The sequence below is a fragment of the Neopelma chrysocephalum genome, unplaced genomic scaffold (assembly GCF_003984885.1).
Source record: "Neopelma chrysocephalum unplaced genomic scaffold, ASM398488v2 Primary Assembly neopelma1_43, whole genome shotgun sequence".
In the NCBI taxonomy this organism is placed as follows: Eukaryota; Metazoa; Chordata; class Aves; order Passeriformes; family Pipridae; genus Neopelma; species Neopelma chrysocephalum.
Genome location: NW_020897702.1, coordinates 4393756 through 4420080, shown reverse-complemented (window position 1 = coordinate 4420080; position 26325 = coordinate 4393756). Strand labels below are relative to the sequence as shown.

Below are 26325 nucleotides of genomic sequence, written 5' to 3'. Positions count from 1 at the left end.
AATGCCATTAATTATTTTGCCTGTGATTTGCCGAATGCTGTGATTCTGTATGCTGGCGTTCTGCCCCAACATCACCATCTGTGTATACCATAGTATTTATTTCAGATCTTTCTGGAGATTTTTCCATTTTCAGATTTAAGAGCCTGGATTAAGTAACTGTTAATATAAGGCAATAAAGCAATCTATTTTCTTTAACACAATTTTCCTCTCAAAACTTGTCAAAAACTGTTTACTAACAATATGTTTTGTGGGATGTACTCTTTGTGTAACTGCTCTCAGGCACTGCAGTTTAAATGGAGTTTAAGAGTCTTATGCATTGACTAACTTCATTTTTTTTTAAGAGAAGTCACTGCGGCCTATTACATACCTTGTAACTAAGGTATAATATTTGTTATGTTGTAATGAGAATATGAAAAACACATCATTGGTTATCCATATCAAAAATATTTATGCTGCACATAAAGACACATCAATAATTTGATCAAAGTATCAAAAAAATCAATGTAACTATCAGAAATGTTAAAATAATAATAGAAATATTCCTTTTCAAAAGACTAGAAATACAAAAGTTTAAACTGGGTTTGCTTTCACAGCTTCACTGGATTCTGATTGATGATGATTTTCTTCCCAACATAGAATTCTGATGCAATTCCACATCTAATCAAAGAAGTGTTGCTTTTAATTTGATTTCTCTATAGAGCTCTTATTAAGAATAACTCCAGATTAAAATGCCCATAGGTTCTCTTTGACCTTCTATGTCACTTACTGTGTCTTCAAGGTCTTTTGACACTTAAGGTGTGCAAAACCAGTCTGATATGACAAACTCCTCTAGGTTTTTCTGCTTTTAAAACAGATGTCCTGCCTTATTTACTGTAAAATGGAACAATAACCCAGTGGAGCAACACATATGGTCTAAATTCACTGACCTATATTCATTGATAAAAAGAAAATCTCTGGTGAAACTTCAGGGAGGAAAGAAGCATCGTGTTATCCCTTTAGAGAGAAAAAGAAGGAATCGAAGAGTTTATAGAACACTGGGGAGTTTATATAGAAGAAAAATGTTTTGGGGGTGGATGACTGTGTGGAAAAATAAAAGGCTTTTTAGACTCTTAGAGTGGAAACAGGAGAAAGTAGTGAAATTTGTGCATAAACGGTTGGGGTGGATAAAATGGAAAAGTTAAAATTTATAACGGGGTACCAAGAAGCACCTTATTAATGGAGCAGGGATGCTGTCCTAAGGGAGAAGGGTGTTCTTGCTTGGGAGAAACCTCTGGGTTTTGCAAACTGTGCTCAGAAATATCACCCAACACAAACCCCAAAGCTAGTACATAAACTTTTCAGGAAAAAAAAGTCATTGCTGATTATTGAAAAAGGAACAAGTAAGATGAAACTACAAAACTCAGTATCCTAGATTATTAAACTGCTTCAGGGATACAGTCACAGTTTCTTATCACAAGGACTACTACAGTCAATCTAGAAACCTCTTATGAATGCCCAAATAAAACCTGTATTCTTTCTCTTTTGTTACCTTTGCATTTGGCAAAGGTTTTTCTTATTTGCATGAACCTATTAGAGCTCTAGCACAGCATAACTCAAGAGTTTTCTCTTAATACAGTGTCTGCCTAACCCTGACTCTGGCTGAAGAGGTGCTTCATACCCCAGCAAGGGGACCTGTGCTGTAAAGCCAGAACACTGCTGCCATGACTGTTAGTGATGATCCAGAGAATTAGATCTGTTCCTTGTGTAGCAACTCTATGCTCTCAGCGCGTGGCTTCTCAGAGGATCTGTGTTTCCCTGTGTGGTTTTAAGTCTGGAGTAGGTAACACAGAAGCTGAGTCACTACTGCAACAGAAGACAAACTCTTGAACTGCAAGAAGACAAGTGCTTTTACAAAACAGTCTGTTTGATTGCCTAATTTACTTTCAGCTACCAGAAGCCTGGGTGGTGGTTTTCCCTGAAGGAGTCAAACCTGTTTTTCAAAAGCTTTTCCAGAGCCCTGCCCATAGGATCCAACATTCTAACTATAGGAAATACTATTGCAAAGCAGGGAGCCAAGATTTACCTGAGCTTAGCCATATAAAAGAGTCAGAATGATTCAGGCCACAAGTCTAACTTGAATTTCCGTTAAGAAGACCCCATTTCTCTCAGCAGGTTGCAGAGTATGTCTTCATGACTTGCTTAAACTCAACACTTACCTCTTGGGCAGCAAAATTTTGTTGAAAAAACTTTTGCTTTGCAGAGATAAAATGATTTGCCCACCACTAAAACTGGCTGAAGTCCAGAGACCAGAGTTCAGACCTCCAAGGCTGACACTGGCCAGATGTAGAGATTACACTGTAGGTGTCTGTGTCTGAACCACCCCTCAGGCAGCATTCAGCTCAGCAGAGAAAATTAACTCCTCTCAATCTGAGCTAGGTACACAGAACAAATTGAATGAATTATGCCCTGGAAATACTTCATTTTCTCTATTGTTTGTAAAAGAAACTTGACGTGACTAGTTCAGCTGTAGATGCTTGCAGAAAGGTGAGATGAGTCTAGCCTCTTACTCTATGAATGCCGACTTTTAATAACAGCAAACTGCAGCAAATTGCAGCTTCTGTTGGATCTGTACACTGGTATAGGGAATAGACTGGACTGGCTGGGATACTGCCAATTGAGACTTCAGTCTCAAACACAACTAGGACAGTCTCCTGCTGTGTGTTGTGAGTGATGAATCACAGGTAAATCAAATCCTAAATCTTGATTTTAGTTGCTTTTACCAAAAAAAAGCAAAGGATAGGTTGCTGCATGTTATTGTAGGTAGGACATGAGCTAGTAAAAAACAGCTTTAGTACCAATGGTGGTTTAAATTGAAGGTCCCCGTCCACACTGTTTTCAACAGTTCTTTTTGTCATCTCACTTCTTGTTGCTCACACAAATGTCCACCTGCTGCCCCTTCTCTGGATTGCAGGACTGGGGCTCTTTTTCCCATATGTTCCTTGCTCCAGATTCTCTAAGCTTTTCTGCTTTAAATACAAAGCCAGCCTGTTGTCACAGCAACTTTGGTTGGCTTAAGCAACATGCAAGGGTAGAAAAATTTAAATGAAGCTGAGTAGTGTAGTGTGAAATGTCTTTCCACTGAATATCTGAATGACAGAGCATTAGACAGGATAAACCTGAGCACCACAGGTGATTTAAATTTGTTGCTCCATCACAGCACCCTGTGTGCTTGAGCTACGTTTGTGCAAGGGGAGTAGGCTGGATGTGAGGGCTCAGTACTCTGTCTTAACTTTCCAGCTGCTATTTATATTACATTGCCTCATAGAGCGTCCAGCTGAGAACAGGACCTTGCTGTGTGAAGTACAAGGAATGTAAAACCAGTTTTGTACAGTCTTTGACCAAATACCACAGTCTGTTGGCCAGTCTTGAACAGCCTTTGACTAAAGAAAAATATGCAAGCTAAGCATGTAGGGCAAGTGAGGGGCAAAATAGAAGAGAAAAGTCTGTGGGGAGCTCACCGTTAATCAAAAAGAGGTGGAGTATACATTTATATGGTTTGTTTTGTAATTTGATCTCATGCTTTGGGTAGTTTTTTCTTGGATGACTTTAGTGGCCCATGCTACTCAAGCAGGTAAAAGACACCTGCAGTGTGTGAGTCAACCCCCAACAATGAATTCAAAGGTGCTAAAGCAATAAAGGTCTGGTCTTATAAATCACTTGGCACAACTTCAAGTTATGCCTTTTAACAAAGACTGAGGAGAAACCAAGAATGAGCAAGGGCTGTGTCCTTAAAGATGAAGCAAATCTCTTCCTAAACCCTAACATGGTGCTGCAACATTTCAAATAATACCTTTTCACCAGACTATACTTCTCGGTGAAATATCTGTAATGTGTTTTATTATATTCTTCTATCTCAGATTGGTTGCATCATGGATGATCTCTGTCGTTTCTCCCGATTAATGGGATTAGACTTCTTTCCAAATTTGCTCTGCTTATATACGTTACTTTGATTTTTTGTTTGTCTAAACAGTCTGAAAAGCAAATGGGGTGAATCCTTGCAGCAAATAATAGTTTCTGATAATGGGAAAGGATCATAACAATGTGATAATTTAGCTGCAGGTTAACTCTATGTGGACAGAGAACCCAAATCTGAGCCCTGTTTAACTGTTGGGTTGCTTGGTATCTCACCAATGCTTTATACAGAGACACTTATATTTGTGAGTCTGTGTTGAAAAGGCTTCCACAAGATTGCATATGCCTTTCTTTTGGCTGCATCACATCAGAAACTTGCAGTTGCTTTATGATCAGTTGATTCCAGCATTTCTAGCTGATGAGCATTCAGGTTTTAGCTGTTACTTGTGTTATGAATCCATAAGGGCAAGACAGAAGTGTTATGAGCTTACTGACTGCCATAGAAAGCAAGTGCTAGAATGAGGACAGACCTCGACATGGCATAAGTGCCAGATGTGATATCAGACTTTTCTTTTAAAACTTTCTGGTTTTAAGCAAGATAACATTGATGCATGGAAGTAATGGGAACAGATTATTTTCATTATTGTCCTTGTCTCCAAGATAACATCCCTGATTTGTGTAACTGCACAGAATAAGGTGAAGTCACATTCAAAACAGTTATTTTGCTTATCAGAAGGAAGCAGTTTTATTTCTGTAGGGCACAGCCATGGCTAATCACTTTGCTTGCATTTGTGTTTCTCAAAAAACATCCCACAGTATATGATAAGGATAGTGGCTTCATGCCACAATTTCTCACCCAGAGATCCCTTTTCCAAGGACAGGGAAAAGGCTGATGACAGGAGAGCTTTGGACCCTTTGTTTGGGAGGTGTCTGTGGAAGGTGTGTGTGCTGATAATCAAGTAATTACAACAGGAAGGCAGAAGCGAGCCTGAACACTCATGCTGAATTCAGCTAGCAAAGCTCCTAGCTCCTAACATAATCTTCTGCTGATCAAACAGGGATTGGGCTAAGCCAGGACTTGGCTGACTGTAATATTCCTCTTGCCAAGGAGGTCAGGGGTAGGCCAGGCTGGCTGGGAGCTGGCGGAACAAACCACCAAGGTTGGTTGATTGTGTTGCAGGGCAGAGAGATGCTCCCCAGTGCACTGGGGGATCTCTCTGAGCTGAGTAGCTCTCTCCTTAGGCTTCCAGGTAGGTGCAAAGGTCACAGTCTAGGTCCCACAGCAAAGGAAATTAATTAAAGCAAGAGAAGTCTGTGAGAGAGCAAAGAGAGGGAGGAATTTCTCAGCATCTAGTTCAGATAAGAAACGGATATGGTTGCTCCTGAGTGTTCTTTTTAGCAAAACCCCGAGAAACAAGGTGTGACAGGGAGTTATTTAGCTTGACTTCATTCCTTTAAGTCTTGATTGTACACCTTGTGGTTTTCTTGTATTTTTTTCAACTTTTCCAAAATCCAAAGGGTTTCCTGGGAGTGACAGTTCTGTTTAAGAAAGGCCAGAGTTGTTATTTGCAAATGGGTGCAATTTCCTCCTCTTCTGTGATTGTATTTCTCTGTCATCTTCCTGGTTATCAGCCTACTCCAGTTTCTTTTAATTTTATTTTTCCTTTCATTGTAAATAGTAGATTTCTCAATACTTTTTTCTTTTTTTTAATTATCTCATTCTCTGTTAAGATTAATTAACTGTTTCCTCCCTTCCTGCTTTCCCTCAGCTTTCCTTCTGCTGTCTCTGCAAATATTCTTCAGCACTCTGATGTTGTTCTTACATGCATTGTGGGATGAGGTTAATTAGTACAGGCTTTGCACTTTTTTGGTAGGTCATGGTGTAGCTTCATGCCAGCTGACTTGAACCCTTTTGTCCTGAAATGTCAAATAAAAAGAACTGGTCAAAAAATATTGACTGTCTTATGTGAAAAGTGTGAAAAAATAAAATTAGAAAATTTTCTATCTATTCTTGAAAGTACTTTTTCAGATATAATTAGTTATCATTGTCTACTTAGAAAAAATGAGATACAAACTTTCCCACAAAAATGTGTAGAATTTTAATGGGGTGACAGAGTTATTTTGACTGAAAAAAATAACCTACCTTAGTAACTTCATGGGGGTGAAAACCTGTTCTCTTAAAGGCAGCAGATGTTTTGCTGTGAACATTCAGGCTCTGATCTCTTGTCTGTGGTGACCAGTGACAGGACCTGAGGGAAAGGGCTGAAGTTGTGTCAGGGGAGGTTTAGTTTAGATATTAGAAAAAGATTCTTCACCTAGAGGGTAGTTGGGCACTAGAACAGGCTCCCCAGGGAAATGGTCACAGCACCAAGCCTGACAGAGTTCAATAAGCATTTGGACAATGCTCTCAGGCACATGGTGTGACTCTTGGGGTTGTCCTGTGCTGGGGCAGGAGTTGGATTTCAATGATCCTTGTGGGTCCATTCCAACTCAGGATATTCTATGATTCTATGACTTCTTGCTAAGAACTTCTGTAAGGTGCAGGTGCATCTGGAGGATGGAAGCCTGCACTGCATAGAACTCTAGGCAGTTGGGTGGAAAAAGGCAGTTTTATGCAGAAAGTAGTGAAGTGTTCTAGGCACTGCATCTCCTTCCCAAATGGTTTGGCTCTGGCTTTGGTACCATGTGAGAAACGGGACAGAAGATACTCAGCTGCAATCTGGGGGATTCCACTTGCAATAAACGTTTTCTTAAAATCTGAAGCCACAAATACCATGTGAGTGTATTTACTGGGCTATTTCTTACATAAACTGTTTTCCAGAGTGAAGAGGCTGAAAGAGCAAAAGCATTTCAGATTGCAGAAGTAGGCTGTTAATATTCAGTGGTTGATTCCTGTCTTTCAGGCTTATTTCATTGGGATTCAGAGCCCAGGAGTACAGTGAGGTTCTCCACAGCTTTCCATAAAGTTACAGTTTTATTAGCTATATTTTCTTCTATTTCTCCCAGCCAAATATATGCAGATAAACTAAACAGAGAGCCTTGCTGAACATTTGTTGATCTCCACCTGGTTAAACTGTTGGAGTGGCAGCTGGTGTAACTTTGGCCTGTGAGGGTTAATATTCTCCCAAATATTTCCTTAGAGTATCTCCAAAATTTGAACATTCAAGGATGTAGTTGCAAGTGTCCACCCTCTTTTGGGGGATAATAATGTTTGGAAGGATAAAGATGGGCTGATGGACCATTTCAGGCCAGCTGTCCCCACTGCCCAGGAACATTGCTAACCATGTGTACTTTTAGTCTAGGTGTGGGCTGGAAGTACTACCATACTACTTTCTTTTTTTCTTTTTTTTTTTTCTTTTCCTTAAAGGCTTAATATTCTTTTTGATTAAGAGAGCTGTGCTATGGGAACGCAAATGACTGTATTTTATGAAAAGTTAGGTGTCAAAGGGGTGTTTTTGTTGTTTGGAAAAATTCTTGCCAATGTAGCTTATACAACAATAGAGCTAAAACAAATGGGTGGAAAACAGTTGCACAAATAGCAGTAATTGCAACTGAAAGATGTAACTGTTGTATCTTAATCTGACATAATGAATTGGAAATACCATTCATTGTAAAAAAACAAACTAAAGGGGACATTCTCTGTAGACAAAGTAACACAGTTCACATAGAATATTTTTCATTGATAATTTTTTTATATGCAAAACCTGATCCAAAGATACCAGTTTTGGTGATAAGACCTGCTGTACAGAAGAACTCATGTATTCTTCCTGTAGGAGTACAGGGGAGTCTTTCAGCTAAAACAGGACAATTTATGTCTAACAAGTAATCTGGTTAATGAACATAGGCATTTCCCCCCAAAGTTCCTCTTAAGAAATTTCAGTTTGTATGAATTCATCTGTCACTTAAAATTATTTCAGTGCTTGATTTGGATGCATTTTTATCTACAGATCCTTAGTGAACTACTCATTAAATTCTCTTCAGTACATGGGGTTTGAACAAGACAGATTTAAACTTCATGTGAGTTCTGTTTTACTTACCCAGGACTTCTAGCTGATGTGTTTAAGTTAAGGCTGCTCATACATGGCTTCTTCCACCATCCTCACTGAAATATTTAAAATCGGAGCAAGATAAAATTAGATAAGTTCCAAATGCTCTCTGAGCACTGAGATGTCTAGCCATTCCCAAGTAGCAATATACAAGTACAGGGGTTTAATAGCTTAAAATTTAAAATCCCTTGATGTGATTATGATATGGGACTTCTGCTAAAAGGCTTCATTGATCTGGTGGTATTTTTATTCTAACATGCAATTAATTAATGTTTTCTGGATTTATTTTATTTGATTGGGGGTGGGGAGGGAAGAATGAGGGCTTGATTTAGCTTGTGGGGTTTTTACATTCTCTAAACAATCAGGGATGAAACACTGGTGGAGATGGGACACAAGTAACAGAGACAAGAGGTAGAAAGGATCATATTTCTAATTACTTGGATGATGAGCCTTGGTTAAGATGCTCAGCTTCCAAATCCTGGATAAATTTGGGACTGAGAAGAAATTAGCAAAGACAAGAAAACTCATCATTTTTTCACTGTGTCAGGGAGCATCATTGCTGGCCCAGAGCATTGCCTGTGCAGGCAAGCACATCAGCTCCCTGCTGTGCGTGGACCTCAGGCCTTCTTATACCTTAATCTTGCATGTCTCTGCCTGGTTTCTTAGGGACTGAAATGCTTTAATTTATCCACATTCTTGGTGTCAACACATAATGTCTTTGTATGGATGAGATTCAGTTGTATGATCAAATACTATGGACTGTGTGATCTAATATACCCTTCATCCTAAAAATTAATTCACAGAATTGAAATCAAGAATGCTCTAACACGTAACCTGTCAATTCTGAAATCCGTACTTGTGGTTTGTCATTGTTTTTGGAAGCCTTGTGTTTTAACAGAAAAAGTTCTTCCTAAATCATATAAACTTAAAGAACATTCTAAAAAGTACATGAAGTAAGACCATAGTGCAGGAAACTTCGATTGCGTTTCAGTTGCTACCAGTACAGTTGTATGTCTTTGCTTTCATGTCTATGATAGGGGCATGGACTTAATATCAAATAGCAGAAATTGGATGAGAGACACCATCTGATTCCTTATGCATTCACACCAATAAATTTTTTGCCTACTCCTGCAAAATATGAAACTGGCTGTTATTTCTCCTCAATAAGGAGGATAGATGTTGTAGAGACTTTGTTACCTCTGGTTGATGCTTTGCACTTTCCCTAAGGATAAGATAAAAGAATTTTCTGCTTGCTTGTGCTTTGAACAGAACATTAGATGTCAAGACCATGAGAGAGGAAGGAGAGAAGATGAAAGTTGAAACATGATTAGGTATACATGTATTACAGAGGAAGTAATTAAGGCCTTGGATAGGTTTTGCACAGATTTGAGATTTGCAGAAGTGTCCCCACAGCTTGTAACATCCTGCTTTTGCATTATGGCAATGCCCACTGCTGTTGTACAAGGAAGGGTTTATCTCTGTTTTTCAAAAAACCCTTCTCTATATGGTTTGTATTCACTCGTTAAAAAAATGTAGGTCTAGGCTGAAATCTACCATGTAGTGTGTCCTTCCTGAAGATGTATTTTAGCTATTTAAACTTAACATTATGTGCAAGCAAGGGAAGAAAACCTTTCACATGGCTATTCTCTACTTCTGAAATTACCTGGTCTATAGCAATTCACATGCTAAAGTTCCTACATAAGCAGTTCCTTTTTAAAATACAGCCCACAGTTAGTGTAAGATGCAGCTTTTGAGTGTGTTGAAGGCAAAGGGGGAAAAAAGTACATGAAAACGGCAGCATAGCTAATGATCATGTGCACTCACTTCTGGCTTTCCAAGATTTTTCAGTAGGAAGATGTCAGCTGCATATATGTTGCTTGCATTGGGTGAATTATGTGGAAATACCTCCACAACAGCTGTTCTATTATGTCTTATCAACTGTATATGTATTTGTGTAATAGACAACAAATCCCATCTTCTAGTAAGTTGTTGAATTTGCAGTGCAGATTTAATGTCTCTGTAGATCAGATAACACTACAGAGAGCTTGCCAAATTATACTGGCACGTAGGTTTTGGCAACAGCCTTCCTTCTTTGAAAGAATAAAAAAAAAATACACTGAACACAGAGAAGTTATTTATAAATAGGTCTTCATGTTTTTTTAAGCCCAGCAATGCTACATTAGCTGATTGAGCATTTGTGAGATAGTTTAATATAATGCCACAATGGTATTTAGAAGGTTTGCCAAATAAAAGAAGCCAGACCACAGTTATTTAAAAAGCACTCTTGCAGTTTTTGCATTGTATTTAGTGCCATCGTTATCAGTTAACCAGTGGAAACTTTCTTGAAAGTTAACTTATTATCAGAAGTGTGGAATACCCAAGAGACACTCTGTTTCTTTAGTGTTACTCCTGGCAAGGGGTATTTTCATTCCTCCATAGTACTTTTGGATATTTATATTCCCTTATTGCCTCATGTAAATTACTGTAAGTAAACAAAGAGACTAAATGAACAAGCCACTAATTTTTCCATATATAATTCCTTCTGTAGCATGAGGGCAATAGTTTCATAATGTTTATTTTTCAGTGCTCTCTTTTAATCAGTTTTTAATGATTAATAGGCATGGTCCTGCATCATTCCAGGCAGTAAAAATGCCCCTAGTAACACTTCTGGTGCAGAACTGAGTCACAACAGGAGAAATGTTTGTTTCACTTTAATTTCCCATTTCTAATTTTCATTCTCTTACCACTAACAGTGTTAATACAAGAGTAACCTATGTGTTAGACAGACCAGTTGAACTGCTATTTCTTTTTCAGTTTCAATCCTCTAAGCAATTATATAAAAGTTATTAAAGTGGTTATCTGACACAATGTGTATTAGTCTGGTAAAGACAAACCAGGTGTGACTTAAGAGTCTTTATTGCTCCTTTTGTGTATGCATTCCAAGAAGATCCCTAGCACTCTGTCTAGGGATCATGCGTACTATCTTTTCTTTGGCCAGAGCCATAACAGGTCTCAGAGATCCCATCCTGGGAAACACTCCCCCTCTCCCCCCCCCAAAAAAAAAGTTAGTAAACAGTTGGATTTATGTCCCCAAATCATCATTGACTCTTCCATTTGTTAACTATATAAATGTGTTCTGTAATATTGAACAAAGATACCTTACTTTACTTCAAGACTGACAACATTAAGGTCTCTTTATAGATTGTGGCAAGAATGTGCCAGTATCCTAAAACGTTTGGTGTCAAGACATCCTGACTGCAAAAGTGGGAGCTTCTGACACTAAATCATTCTTTTTATTCCATCTTCATACACTCCAAATGAATGTACAAAAGCATTACAAAACTTACTGATTCATTGCCCCGCCACTTCTTCTATGTCAAAATCCTACAACTGTTTCTTGTACAAACTGCGAAAGCTCTTCTCTAGCCAGATGTTTCCAGACATTAATTATTTTTGTTTGGAAGCTCTCATACAGGCAGCATAGAAGTGTGAACAGTCATCTTTCTTCATGCTGTACAGAAGTGAGGGTTACTGTACTTATAGTGCAAACACTTCGGCGTGTGCATAATTTTACTGCTCTGAGTCATCCCCGTGACATCTGTAAGATGACTTAAGATAATAAAGTTCAGCATGTATGGAAGCATTTACTGGACAGGAGTTTATAGTTCCCATAGTCATTATTTATCCGTTTCATATATTAGTTTACTTTATTGCATTTTCCCAAAGTTTCATAGATAAGTTACAAAACAAGATTGGGAGGGAGGTCACATTTTCCATTCCTCTTCTTCAAGGCAAGATAATCTAGAATCGCATAATTTTTAAGGTTTGTCTGAAATGTTCTTAAAAACTTCTAATGATAGTTCTGTGCCTCTTTATGAGATTTAAGTACAATGTTTGATGAACTACCTCACTGGTATGCAGTGGTTAATTATAGGACACTGCTCTCCTATTAAGCATTTATCTTGCATTTTTCTTGATGTTCTCCAATTTTTTACTGAAACATTGGCATGCTCAGAGCTGTACATGAGGTGCAGATCTCTCCAGTTTCAAGCAAAAGCAACCTTTAGTTTTCCCATTAGTGTAAAATTTTACTTCCAAGAGTTGTATTGCATCTGCCTAACACTCAAAATAATTTTCATGTATATTAAAAGTACTCAAAATGTATTTAAAATTACAGTAATTAGTCCATATACATTCCTTCTGTAGTTCTTTAAAAGCACGTAGGTAAATTGATGTCTGTTGTTTTCCAGTGCTGTCTTCTTTTACGACTGTATACAAACATCTACAATATCTTTCCAGTAAGGACACAATGAGTGAATATTATTGACTACTTGGCTACTAGTGCACTGTGAATTATGAGGTTGAAGAAAACTAACTAACAGTTGACATTTTATTTATAGATTTTTTTTTCTAGTTGCTAAAGTAATTAAAAAAGAAAAAAGATTGCAATTTTGGATCATTGGGTTCCTCTATATTTGGGAAAATGAAAGGCGCAGTCCCACGGACCTTCTGAAAGTAGACTTTACATGGGTGTCATTGGAAAGTTCTCTGTTTTGAAGATTGGTCCTGTAGTTTTAATGGTATCGATATGAGTGGAGGAGAGAGGGGCAGGTGGGACAGCTGCCTTGCTGCAGGTTGCACCAAAGCTTGGCCATGTCCAACTATGCTTTCTTGCAGTATTAGTCATTGTCCTGCTGTCCACTGTATCATTACATACTTATTCAGATTAAGAAACACATTTTGCAAGTGGTAGAGTTGGTTGTAGTATCCATTTTTCTCCTTACAGGTTGGAATGGTCTGCCTTATTTCTTCAGTTCTTTTTGATTTTCTGCTTCTTTTCCTGACAGAAAAGACTTCTGTTTCAGTAATGTATGTAATTTCACTTATAACTTGAAATTTGTTATTCTAATAGAATATAGCGTTTAATTGAAGGAATATGCTGTTGAAACATGTAGAATAAAAAAAGTTCCTACATAATTTTGTGTGCTGGTTTTGGCTTGGATAGAGTTATTTTTCTTACAGTAGCTGATATGGGACTGTGTTTGGGATTTGGTCTGATAATTGGGTTGATAATTCAGGGATGTTTTCTTTATTGGTGAGCAGCACTTTCACAGAGACAAAGCCTTTTCTTTCTCTCACACCGTCCTGTCAGTGAGTAGCCTAAAACTTTTACTTGCTCCACAAGGATGAATTTGAGCACCTGAGCCTATTCTTGTCTATATGTCATGGGGAGAATGATTAATTTAATGTATTGAAGGAAAGAGACACCATAATTTTCTCTCAGTAATAATACAGTGACAGTGATGTCGCAGATGTGAAACAGAGTGAATTTCTTGTCCTGTTTCCCTGACACTTTTGAGTAAAGAATGTTCTCAGTGTAGCACTCACATACCAGGTTCAGCAGAGCTTGTATTTAGAGTAAGGAGGCAATTTTACCATCAATTTTTTGCCCACCAGTGTTAGCAGGATCCTGGGATTAGCCATTGTACTTTTACAATGAATAGGTCAGTGTTTAGGTATATAAGATGTGTGTTTTGAATGATTTTCTGAGTTTCGGCAAATGCACTCCCTAACAAAGTGACACTGATTTACCTGCACTAAATAGATTTTTATAGGGGTCATGTTCTCTTTATGTCATCTAACCATGGTCATGCTATGAAATGCCTTGGCCAGGAGAGATAGAGGCAGCCGAAAACTCAATATATTTAAAAATAAATATTCTGGCACGAAGGAGAATTTTATTCTTCTGTCTGCCAAGGACACGTGCCTGCCAGTTTTATCAGAGCTACTGTAACTCACTGGTCAATGTAAGGTACCAGATCTCTGCCACATTTTGGTGGCTCCAGCATTGTTAGTGCTCTAACCTAAAAACGGGGCTCTTAACTGCAAAGTAGCTTTACATTACAGGTGATCCTTCCTTTGTTCCTGGAGCATTGAGCAAATGATGACTGCTACATTTTCTGGGTACTGTTTTTGGGTCAAAATTCACTGTGTTTGAGATAGAAATAATAATTTCAGGTTGCACTGTGTCTTGTTCAGTGGTGTTTCCAGCAGTGTGTCCTTGATTTCTCTCCCTTTGAAGTTGCTGCTGTTAGAATCATTGAATAAGTTGATGAGAAAGGCCTTCTGTCTGACTTTACCTAGTCTAAGCCCTGCTCACAGCTGGACCCATTCTCCCATTAGGTCATATTGCTCAGGAGCCTTTTGAGTCCTCCAAGGATTGTATAACCTCCCTGGGGAATCTCTACCAGTGCTTCACCTTTGTCATGATGACTTCTTTTTCCTCTTACATTAGTTAAAATGTTCCTTATTGAAGCTTGATTTTCTTTTTGCTATTTTTCCTTTGGCTGGACACCTATGAGGTGAGTCTGGCTCCATTTTCTCTTATTCTTCCCCTTTTTAGGTAGTTGAGAACAGCTGTTATGTCCCCACCATGCTCCAACCTTTCAGGCTGAAACAACCCTCTCGGTTGTTTCAGATCTGTAACCCTCTCGGTGGCCTTTCTCTCGATCCTCCAAAGTATCAGCAACCTGAGGCCCCACACTTGCACATCGTTCTCCAGATGCCTCATGCATGCTAAGCAGAGGGAAGGATCACTTCCTTGAACTGCTGGCTACTCTCTGGCTAATGCAGCCCAGTACATGGTTAGCCATCGCTGCTGCAAGGACACACTGCTGATTCATTCAGCTTGTCCTTCACCAGGACTTGTCCCCCAACCAGCTCCACCAGCAAAGCTGGAAATTCTTGAGCAGTTCCTTGGGAGACTACATCCGTCTCCCTTCAGTTTGCACATACAGTCAAACTGGAGGAAGAAGGAAGGGAATTTGCAGGTGGTTCCTTTACGTCACCCCATGTTTTTTTAACCTGATTTCAGTGGTTTGCCTTGAAAGCCCAGCTGGTCTTCAGCACATGCTGCAAAGCCTGAACCTCTTCCCAGCTTCAGAAGGAGGGAAGGAAAACAATTGTAAGGTTGGGGTAAGTATTAAGGGGAGCTACTGTAAGCTGAGACATACAACTCAAAAGAAATATCCCTTTCTCCTCAGGCTGAGGGTGGGGGGGTGGCTTGCTAGTTTTCAGTTGATCTGTATCTGATAGATACAAAAGATGTCTGATGCATAACTGTGGGTGCTAATCAGCAACATTAAAAAAAAAAAGAGGAAAAAGCTGTTAAATCCTGTCCTTTTATTGTCTATAAATTTGATGTTAAAAATACAATAGGGAAAAAAATCCCTGATGTTCACAATTAGTCTTTCTTATTTTATCTATGCATGTAAGGAATGCGTGGTGATAGAGTGTGTGGTAAATAGAAAGGTGGTAGAGTGCTGAAGCTGAATCAAATTTCAGTTAATCTATGAAAATGGGGATGCAATCTTTTGACAGACAAGTCGTTACAAATGTTTTTGAGTAACATATACAAATTTTTTTAAGCGGAACAAATGTGATTGTTTACAGAGCAGTGTTTGCTGTGGAGTACTTGTAGTACACTTTGAAGATCAGTAGCAGCAGGCAGGTAATGCATTAGTTGTGCTTGACCTTTCTGAATAATATTTTGCATTCTGCCTTCTATGCTCTTAAGTAAGAACTTTCTTGCTAGTTTGCCCTTGCTGAGCCCTCGGCTACACTGGAGATGTGGTGCAAGCAAGCAGCATGGCATCTGAACTTCCAGCTTCTCGGTCAGAGTGCCTTGAATGGAATAATTAAATATGTTCCTTCTGCCTTCCTAAGAGCTGGAATTACACTTGGAAACCTACTTCATGTACTTTACAAAGCGTGGTAGGAAAGTACAACTGTGAATAAAACCATGCTGAGCTTTATGTTGGTCACAGTAACTGATGTAACCAGGCTTCTCTAGTTCAGAGCCCAGTCTGAATTTTAACAGTTTTCATCCTGCCACTACTTTTTAAAACAAATTAGCACTGTTTTTTCCCCCTTGAGGTCTGTAGTCACAAGTCATAATTTGAACTACATTTTGAAAATGTAGATCAAATTATGGAAGGTTAAAGCAAATGAGCAGAAAATCTGATAATGCTTTACATTTGCTTCAGTTTTTACTGATGGATTGCCTGTGTGTATCTGCAGTAATGTTTCAGAAATTTTGACAGCATTAAACCCCTGATGGTGGTTTAAACTGAAATGTGCAAACCTAGCAATCTAAAATTAGGGTTCTAAATTCATATTTAGGTATTCAGTTAAGAGCTGACACATTTACCTGCTGTTGAATTCAGTAGAATTCAGAAAATTATGTGGAAAGACAGTTTACCCTTGGCTACACTTGAAGTTAAACTGAGTTCAGCACCAGCTGTAACTGCTTTATCAGCAGTGGGTAAATTTGCTGGAGTAGACAAAGCTTCTGAGTTTCTGGGTTTTTGCTCAATTGGAAGCAAATTTATGAACTTTTTTCATGTTCGAGTTTTGTAACTAAATCTATTTTTTTTCTGTCTCCCAGATGTTTTTTGGAAGCCAGGAAAGATTTAGCAGTCTTAGCAAAAAAAACAATGATCATTTTGGAAACATTTCATTATCCCCTTTCTGTGTCAAGATTTTGGGCTGTACAGAAATAAACTGTTTTTGAGGCCCCACACATCCACCGTCCAGCTGTTGCAGATTTTATGATGAGTTTTTGGATAGAGAGGGACATAGGAAGTTGCTGGCTGGGCTCTGCAAGGTGAACGTGCTCAGAAAGGATCGGCCAGATCCCTTTGCTGCTCCCTCCCTCCAGAAAGAGGAGAATAACAGGAGCTAATGGTGCATGTCACACCTTCACTGCTGTCTTCTGTTTACATTAATGGCGCAAGAGTGCTCAGTGGTACAGCAGAGCAGAGCATGTGTGGTGCCCCTACTAGCATCTGGGGCAAAAGAAATAGTGCAGAGGGCTGTCCCCATGCCTTGTGTTTGGGGCTGACCCCGGAATAATGTCTCAGTATGTAAGACATGGGCTGAGCTGTGCCAGCATGGACTTTGTTTGATATATAATTTTTCTTCCATTTGTTTGCACTTGTTTGGGAGGAATCAGGTTTTGTCTTGACTATACTTGTCTCCAAGAAAACTTCTTTACTGCTTTCTTTCTTGCCATTCTCATTTACTCTATGGTGCCTTGGGGTGATAAGTGATAATTTTCTCTCCTTTAGGCTTTTAATTCAAGCTTTTCTTGTACTGCCTGGGTGTTGTTCATGGCTGTGGCATTACATATATGTGGATTGGGCTGAGGTCTTGCCGTGCTCGATTTACCAGCTTTTATTCCTTAAACAGCCAGGATGCCCTTATCTAATACTATCTCTCTTCACAGTGGCTTTCCCTGAGGTTCTGCTGTTTATTTTTCTTTCAAGTCCTTAAACTGAACAGCATTGTGCATCAGAAAGCATGAGCTATTCCTCTACCTTTAACCTGGTGTACTTACCTGGAATTAATATAAAACGAGACATTTGCTCAAGTTACTGTGGTTATCAATCAGCCTCCTGGTTGCCATTGCTAAGACAATCAGAGACTTCTGCCTTTTGATAAAGAACTGATTAATAGGATTGCTTATATCAGACTATGTTTTCTTATCCAACAGTGAATATTTGAAGGCAAATAGAAATGTAAAAATAAAGAAGTCTTGAAAAATAGGTTTATGCCTTGTGGAGACTTGATTGATGTTAATAATTGATGTTAATAATTAAAACAATTTGCCAGTTTTGATAATGAGAATCTTTAGTCCCAAGTCCTGTAGTCCTTTGAAATAGCAGCCAGCAGGATCCTTTCCATGTAATGTACTTTGGGAATTCAGCCCTCACAGGTAATAAATTATTAGGGTAGCACTTCAGATTTGTATTACAAAATGCAGTTTTGACCAAAAAAAGTCCCAAACCCACACATTTGCAAGTTTCTTATGAAAAGGAAATTATATACATTATCTGAGGGTTTTGATGTGTTTGCATTGAAGACATACAGATCCGCATAGTGTTACTGGAGATAAATTACAGAGCTGTACAAAAATTTCTGTTCTCTTTATTTTCACTGCTACTGCCATGGCAGGAAAAGTTGTGGGTCTTTGCCTCAGGGAGACCAAGCAGATGGAGGTTTCTTTAGCCAACAGTATGTGGTCATGGCTGTTTCCCATCCACAGTAGGGCCTGTGAGATAAAACACTCTAGTGCTCAAAAGGGGTATCCGGCCAAAGGAAAAACAGTGCAATCCCTTGCTCTGCCCAGTGTGTTGATGTCCTCCAGTTGCCACACATAGAAAATTAAGGATAAAAATATAAATGCTTCTAACAGAGAGAATCTTTTCCAGTTTTTTCGTTTTATTCAGAAAGGAAAGTTGCGCTTGCAAGCCATTTACATATCAGGATACTGCCAGCTGCTACAGTGATTTGCAGGGCTGGTCTCTTATACTGGCAGCTTATTTTTCAGTCATGTTGCTTCAGGTCATGGAGAGAGGTGCTGCCACCCCCCCTGCCTTGTGAAAATCAGGGGACAACCTTGCTTTACCTAGCACCTTTACCTTTGGCTGTGCTTTCAGGAGTGATGCATGTGGCAGTGATTAACAGCAAATCAGAATTTGTGCTGCTTCCCAGGGATCTCTCAGGTGTGTTGTATAAGGAAATTGCATTATTGCAGCCTTGACCCCAAAATCCCTGTGGAAAGACAGCAAAGAGAGCAAGCACATAGAACCTAAAGGATGAGTCTGTACTGTGATTTGGGTGCTTTCTAGTTGGTTCTGGTGAGTCAGGACTTTGGCTGAATCCATCTTAGTGCTCCTCCTCTGGCTGTGTCCCAACCTCACTCATCACAGGCTCAGTTTTCAGGAACTCAGGAGCTTGGCGAGCAGCCATGAACATATGTGGCCATACCTGATGCATTTGGTGTGCATGATATCCTACATGTGACATGGCAACTAGAACTAAAGGGGACATACTGACCCAAGGAAAAAAGTAAAAAAAGAAATGTCTCCACATAGGCCCAGGGAAAGCAAGAGTTCTCCACTGGACTTGTTATCACCCCATTATTTAGGAAAATAAAATATTAATTTGGGTAGAGGAAGTAACCTTTCTGTGTCACCTGACTTGCCATTTAAAAAACTTGTCAACATGAAGTAAATTTGATCTTGAAATATTATTTGGAACTGAAAATGAAAATATTTGATTTAGAAGATTTTGCAGCTAAATGTGGCAAATGTTTAAAGTCTGCTTTCTTCATAATAATTTTTATAAAATCAATTTGATAAAGCAGCATAAATTCATTAATACTTTGGATAAACTAATATCTGCTTTATTATTGAATTAAAAAAAAGAAAAATTTGCTTTAGTCTTATGAAACCATAAGCTATTCTGTCTTCACTTTTTATAACAATATTTATATGGGTGTAAAATGGGTAATCATGTAAATAATGATGTCATTAAAATTTATTGACTATAGAGACATTAAAAGCACTGAAAGACAGAAATTCTGGAAATGGTACAGAGCCACACTCTACAAGAGTTTCTATTATCTTCAGATCATTTCAGTTTTTCTTTTGAATCAGAACTGCCTTCCTGTCACTTTCCAGTGTGTAAAAATTTTACGTTTACTCTATCATCTCTTCTCTGCCTATGTCTTAATTGCTTGTCAGGCAGAAAGTTGTCTCTCTGAAGTAGTCCTCTTCATGACATAGAGCAACATTTCCATAGAATCTGCCAATGATGAGATTATGCTGTAATTTCCCCAAACAGCTGTGTCTGCTTCATTATGAGTAGAAGCTGTCAGGGACTGTATCCAAATCTTAGTTCTCACTCTTCCAAATCACATTAACAAAATTATCACATGCCTGGGTGAGCACTTTTCCACCACTTCTAATTAATTCCAATTGTATGTTACCCACTCCAAAAGGTTTATTGGCTTTTTTTTTAGCATCCTAGTATCAGCTTTCAACTTCTGTCACCATTAGAAGTAATTCTTTGTAATGGTTTGGGCTTCTCAAGAAGATATTCCCACTTCCTTTTCATCCAGCACTGTATTTGTTTCATCTGTGGGACTCAGCTCTTGGCAGTGTGCAGCCCTGGCATTAGATGTGGTGGTATCTTGTCTCCCAGAGAAGACCTCAGCAAGGCTTTGGCTGGTTTGCCAGTTCTCCTCAGTGGCATCTCTTGGGACGACTGAGCATATCAGGAGGTGTCTGTTCATGCCAGTTTTCTGTAGTAACTGTAAAAACTCCATCTGTTTCCCACTTCATACGAATACATCCCTCATGTACTTTCATCCGTCTTCCTGCATCACTGCACTAGTCAGACAATGGGGTCATCTTTCCTGTAGGCCAAGATTTCTTTCTTTCCTTGGGATCTGTTTCTGCAGGAGTTTATCTGTGGGTGCTGTAATGCAGTCAAAGTCACTCATACTGTTTGTATCTGTGCTGCTTCTGCAGAGGTCAGCAGAGCTGGAGTTTGTGCTCAGCCCTTGTCCATGATGCTTCAGGAGTTTGAGAACTTGGAGCTCATAACCAGGATAGCCTCTGAGGGAAATAACTGGAGGCTTCTCACTTTGTGTTTTAAACCAAGGTGTGATCAAGCAGTTGTAGCTACCTTCTGGGAGGATAAACACCCCATCACACCTCATGACTCCTCTCTGAGTCATGACAAAGTGGGCTGGTGTTCAGGTCCCTACATGTATCATAGAATCATAGAATGGTTTGGGTTGAAAGGGGCCATAAAGATCATCTAGTTCCAACCCCTTACCATGGGCAGGGACACTGTGGTGGGTTGACCTTGGCTGGATGCCAGGTGCCCACCTAGCCACTCTATCATTCCCCTTCCCAGCCGGACAAGGGAGAGAGTAAGATGGAAGACAACCTCTCCCAGCTCTTAACTCATGAATCCTTCACTTTTTTTTTCTCTCCTCTGTCTGATTGCAGAAGAGAGTGAGAGAGTGACTTTAGTGGGTATCTGGCATCCAGCCAGGGTCAATCTGCTACAGACACCTTTCAAAACCAGGTTGCTTGAAGCCCCATCCAACTTGGCATTGAACAATTCCAGGGATGGAGCATCCACAACTTCTCTGGGCAACCTATTCCAGTGTCTCACCACCATCACAGTAAAGAATTTCTTCCTAATATCTTACCTAAATCTCTCTTCTTTTAGTTTAAAACTATTTCTCCTTGTCCTATCTCTGCCCATGTAAAAAGTCATTCTCCCTCTTTTTCTATAAGCTTCCTTTAAGTACTGAAAGGCTGCAATGAGATGTGCCTGGAAACCTCTTTTCTTGAGGCTGAACAACCTGCCTATGTGATGCTCTTTCTTGGGGAGTGCAACCCACTACCCTACTGGGTTGAGAGCATTTACCTTGCAGGAGCAGGCAGTCAATCGGGGATGCTGGCCCATGGCTGACCTTTTCAGGCCTGAGCCATTTACAAACCCGTTGCTTTTTCTTTTTCTTTTTTTAATGGTAGTAGCAAGAGGCATCAGTTCAATGGCAGATGGTTAATGAAGTGTTCAGGTGCTTCTCATACCCGTTGTACTGAAAGAACAATCAGCCTAAGCCATGCACAGTATTACCAGAACACCCAGATGTTTTCAGTGTGTCTTGCTGTAAATATTCTGGGTTTAGACTCTCAGTACCAGGATGGGTAAGCAGCTATAACAGCTTGCATTAGAAAACGTTTATACAGGAACCAAGCCTCTGGATACATTTCAGGTTTTATTTCTTTATTTCCAGTTTTATTTGTCCATGTGTTTTGATAATTCCTTTGTATATCTCATAATTATTGCTGTTCTGCTTTTGTGCCAAATTGAAAACAAACCAGGCAACCAATAGCATGGAGTGCTTCACCATTTTTCTTTTATTCAATGCCTGCTGAGGATAACAATGTTTCTATACTGCTTGCTTAACCAAAAAATCGCTGCTGTTAATATTTAGAAGCAGGCTGCTGCTTTCTTTTTCCAGACAGCTATATTTTACAAACTTGAGCTCTGCTGATACAGTCTATGCAGTGTGTCATGGCACAGAAATCATCCAGCTCAGCTTCTCCTTCTCCCAGATGTCTCCAGAGGGTAGGGTAGGACCCGCTGGCCAAATGCATCTTAGAGGGTAGTGGAGGAACTGCAATATCAGATGGGAAGAAGCTCTTGCAGACTTCTTTCCTAGATCATCATTAAATGGGCTCAGGTTTAAAATAGAGGCTCTTAAGAGATAGACATCTTAGAAGGAAACTAATACAGCTGAAGTTAAACAAAAGTATTTAATTCTGTTTCTGTCTCCTTGAACTTTTCTTCTCCCTGTGGGATTCATAGGTAACCATAGCATCATAATTTTATTCTACTGTCTAGCATGTTCACATTTTGTAAGAGGGTTTTGATTTTGGTGGGTTTTTTTCACAAATATACTTTTACATCCTGCCAAGATGCTGTGACATGGAGAGCTATGACTTCATTTTCTACTCTCAGTGATTCAGAGGGGATAATTTTACGCTATACAGTATCAAGAATTTTTTATCCATATAAATGTTTACACATACCAAGTCCGGTCTGTAAGACTTGCAGACATGTTTCTTGTCCAGAGTCCCCAGTGAGGTGCTGCTGAGTGATGTAGAATTGTCATTGTTGGGATCGAGTCTCCTCTTACCCCCTTCTCTTATGCTGAGGAGGAAATCTGAAGAGTTAGGAGGTTCACATCCCTCTCATTTCAGAGCGTTTCTGCACAGCAGGGAGTGACTTCAGATGTATGTATGTCAGCGAACATCAGTCAAGAGAGGTGAGTAATAAAAAATAGAGGAAGAGCCAACAGAACCCAGACACAGCTGAGTCTTTTCATCTCACTGATTCCAAAGAGCATAGCAAAATTGAGCAAGGACAGTGCCATTTAAAATAAACTATCCTGCAGAAAATCCAAGCCAAAGCATCTTAAATAGCATCTATTTACAGAAGAATGATCAAATCCAAGGTCCTAAATGTAACAAAAACGTATATCTTACTTCCAAATGTGCCTATGACAATACGTAAGTCTTTAACACATTGATTGAACCAAACCCCAAAGTTTGTATTCCTTAACAGGGAAAGTGGATTAATAAGGTATTAATTGACATAGAAGATTGATTATATTTTTATATTAATTTAACAGGAGTTTTGTGCTATCAGTATGTTGTATTCCAGAATGGATTCTTGTATTATTTACAATCTTAGAATCATTATTTTGTGTAGCCATTGTAATGGCAGCTGTAAAACAGATTGCAAAGTTAAGAAGGCAATATTCTGAAAAAAAAAAAGAAAATACTTTTGGGTAATTGTATGGATATTAGTTGTAAGAATGTAATTGGTTCTTCAAGTCTGTGACATCCTTAATCTGAGACTGGATGTCGTAAGAAGAGATGAAATTGGAGGGTTGGGTGCACCGAGTCCGTCCTGAAAGGTGTTAGCGTGACACATGTTTCCAGAGTGCCCATCCTGTCTCACTGGCTCTGGAGGAAACACAGCAGCAATGTTAACTGCCTGAGATTAATCTCTGCCTGGACAGTACTTTATTATCCCTTCTGTTAAATTCTGTGTCTCTGGCCAGCACTGGCAGCTTTAAGAGGTTAATCTCAACTGGCTTTAAGAGGTTAGTCTCAGGTTGTGCAGTGCCCTGTATTTGAGAGGGGACAGATCTTTCCTGACCCTCATATTGATAAATTTATACCAGCAACATTAAGCCAAATTACTTGGTCTGGTCTCTGAAGCATACCAGCATGGTCTGTCTTACACACTGTGTGTGAAGATGCTTTCAGTGAATACGGGTATTTCCAAGATTTTTTTTTTCAAAACTGCCTTCATTTGTATTCCTACTAATCATAATGGGGGCAGTGTAAACAAGAGAAACCAGAGGTGCTGAGGTGCAGCCTCTTAGCACCTTGTTCATATCTTAAATACCATGAATCCCTGTAAGAGATTTAAAGAAGAAAATAAGTAGAAAATTAATGTATTGCTCCAATTGTACATTTGAAATGCATCAGCCTGATACGGTACTTAGGGTTTAATGTACAGCATCATCATCATTTAGTAATTTATCTATATATACTGCCGTACCACCCAGGGTTCAGTGTGTCTGGGAGCACAAGGCAGGGAAAGAGCAAGTGGTGAGATGGAGAAGGCATGAACGAAGGAGTGAAGTTGAACCTGGGACAAAAAAGGAGGTGGGTGAGGGAAAGCATTTTAGCTATTTGTCTTTGTTCCTCACCATCCAACTCTATTTTAACTGGCAATAAATTAAATTAATTTTCCCCAAGTGAAGTCTGTTTTGCCTACGACAGTACTCAGTTAGTCATCTTCCTGTCTTTATCTCAACTCATAAGCTTTTTCATCTTGTTTTCCCCACTGTGTCTTGTTAAGAAGGGAGAATGAGAGAGCAGGTGGGCATCAGACAGCCAACCATGGTCAGCTCACCTCAATCTGTTAAAGTTATTGGCCATCAGGTGACACCCTTGGTGAAAGAGTACAAAGTAGCGCAAGAAAGATGAAGATGAGTTTCCTCCATCTTTTTCTCTATTCCCCAAAGTTTTCCTCACTGCACTTTCTATTAAATTCATAGAATCAAAGAATGAATTTGGGTTAGAAGGGGCCTTAAAGATATTTAAAGCCCCTTGCCATAGACAGGGAGAATTTCCACTAAACCAGGTTGCTCAAAGCCCCATCCAACCTGGCCTTGAACATTTCCAGAGATGGAGCATCCACAATTTCTCTGGGCAACCTATTCCAGTGTCTCACCACACTCATACTAAAGAGTTTTTTCCCTATATCTAGTCTAAACCTACCTACTTTCAGTTAAAAAATGTTACCCCTTGTTGTATCACTTCAGGCTGTGGTAAAAATTCTACATCCATCTTTCTTATAAGCCTCCTTTAGGTACTTTAAGGCCACAATAGGGCCTCCCCGGAGCTGTCTTCTTCAGTCTGAACAACCCCAACTCTCTCAGCCTCTCTCCATAGGAGATGTGCTCCAGCCCTGTGATCATTTTCGTGGTTCTCACTTTTGGTACCAGAGTGTGTTGCCATTTGCCAACTGAGGGAGAAACCTGAAGTAACTGAACTCAGCTCCTTCTGAAACACATCAATGCCCCTTCCTAGGTAACCAAAGAGATAACAACAGACATTCTTTGCCCAGTGAAAAGCATTTATAGTTTAGCATTCAAGTTGAGTATGTAAATTCTGGTATTGTCATTTTTTGTGGAAAAAAAGGAACAATGAGAAATGAACCAAAATCTCTATAATGCATATATTTAATTTAATAAGTATTCAATTCTTTCTTCTCTGGGAATTAGACCAAATTGAGAAGTAGTTTAAAAGTCTTGCTTTACAATGTTTTGTGGAAAAGACCTATAATTACACAATTGTGTGGTTTTGAAGTGAAATTCTTAATACTGTGTTCTGTTTCATAAATTAATTTATTTAGTTATTGTTTGCTGAAGAGCTGAAACTGTGCCAGGAGCCTGAGTCAAGACTCCACAAACATGTGTGCATCCTATAAAGAAACTGGATTGAACTCAGAGCCAGATGTGAGCAGAGCTGAATGCAAAGGCTGGGAGGACCTGCTCATAGCAGATGTTAGAAATGGGAGCTCAGACTTGCACCCAGATGCTACAGACAGAGCAGTGGACTTAATCAACACTTCCAGTTAGTGCCCCTGTGAGCCCCTGGTTAGAAACCCAGCTCAGCTGTGCTTTGAATTCCACCTTCTGGGAACTGTGGGGCACGTTCCGATTTCCGGTGTCCACATTTCTTTATGATGAAGGGTATGAACATGCAGGGTACAAGAAATATCTCAGAGAGTGAATTTAGGCATGGAATAGATCGAAATCTCACGTTCATCTTCTTGGAGATGATAGAGTACAAAATCTGGGCTTCAAAAGCCCTCCCTCGTGGGAGGGAGCCAAAAGGACTCTATTAGGACTGGTGTAAAATCCTCTGTATTTGAAAATACATACATACATCTGTTCCAGAAAAAATACATTTTTTCTTTGCAGGCCTCCCACCATAGTTTTTACTTTCTTGGAATCTATAGATCTGGCTGAGAAATGTCAAATGGGATGGGGTGTCAGAACAATTATGGCAGTGATTTCTACAAGGCAAGGAGATAAACCCATAAACTTCTCCTAATGGACCTGGAATTTTATTATTTATGGCTAATATATGCAGTGGGGCTTTAAATGCTTCCATAGCCAGTCTTGGTGTAATAAAGACATTGTTGAAGCAATATGAAAATGTTTAGAAACGCAAGGTTGGGTCCCACCCTCACCAGGCTATCTATGCCTATTTCGACTTGTAAATCTATGTATCTTAAAAACAGTAGCAACCACTCTTCTAACCAGGACAGTTTTTGCTGTGTAACTTCTCAAGTCAGAGATCTGTGCTACACTAAGAGTCTTTGCTGGGAGCAAAGACATGATTGGAACAGCATCTAAAGTGTTTGAAAA

The 26325-nt window shown here is 39.3% G+C and overlaps 1 protein-coding gene across 9 annotated transcripts in view; it reads left to right on the top strand.

The window, feature by feature from the left end:
- Positions 1–26325, top strand: part of MTUS2 (microtubule associated scaffold protein 2) — a 249671-nt gene that overhangs the window by 53273 nt on the left and 170073 nt on the right. For 2 of the 9 annotated variants that reach the window (XM_027677806.1, XM_027677798.1), the window contains exons 1-2: positions 23257–23653; positions 23950–24049. The exons of 3 other annotated variants lie outside the window; for them this stretch is intronic. The gene's annotated coding sequence lies outside the window, so the exon portion shown is untranslated. Of the gene's footprint in view, positions 1–1668; positions 1679–16284; positions 16292–23256; positions 23654–23949; positions 24050–24266; positions 24356–26325 lie in introns of those variants that run through there. 4 more of the 9 variants (XM_027677799.1, XM_027677800.1, XM_027677801.1 and 1 more) reach the window with 4 other exon arrangements.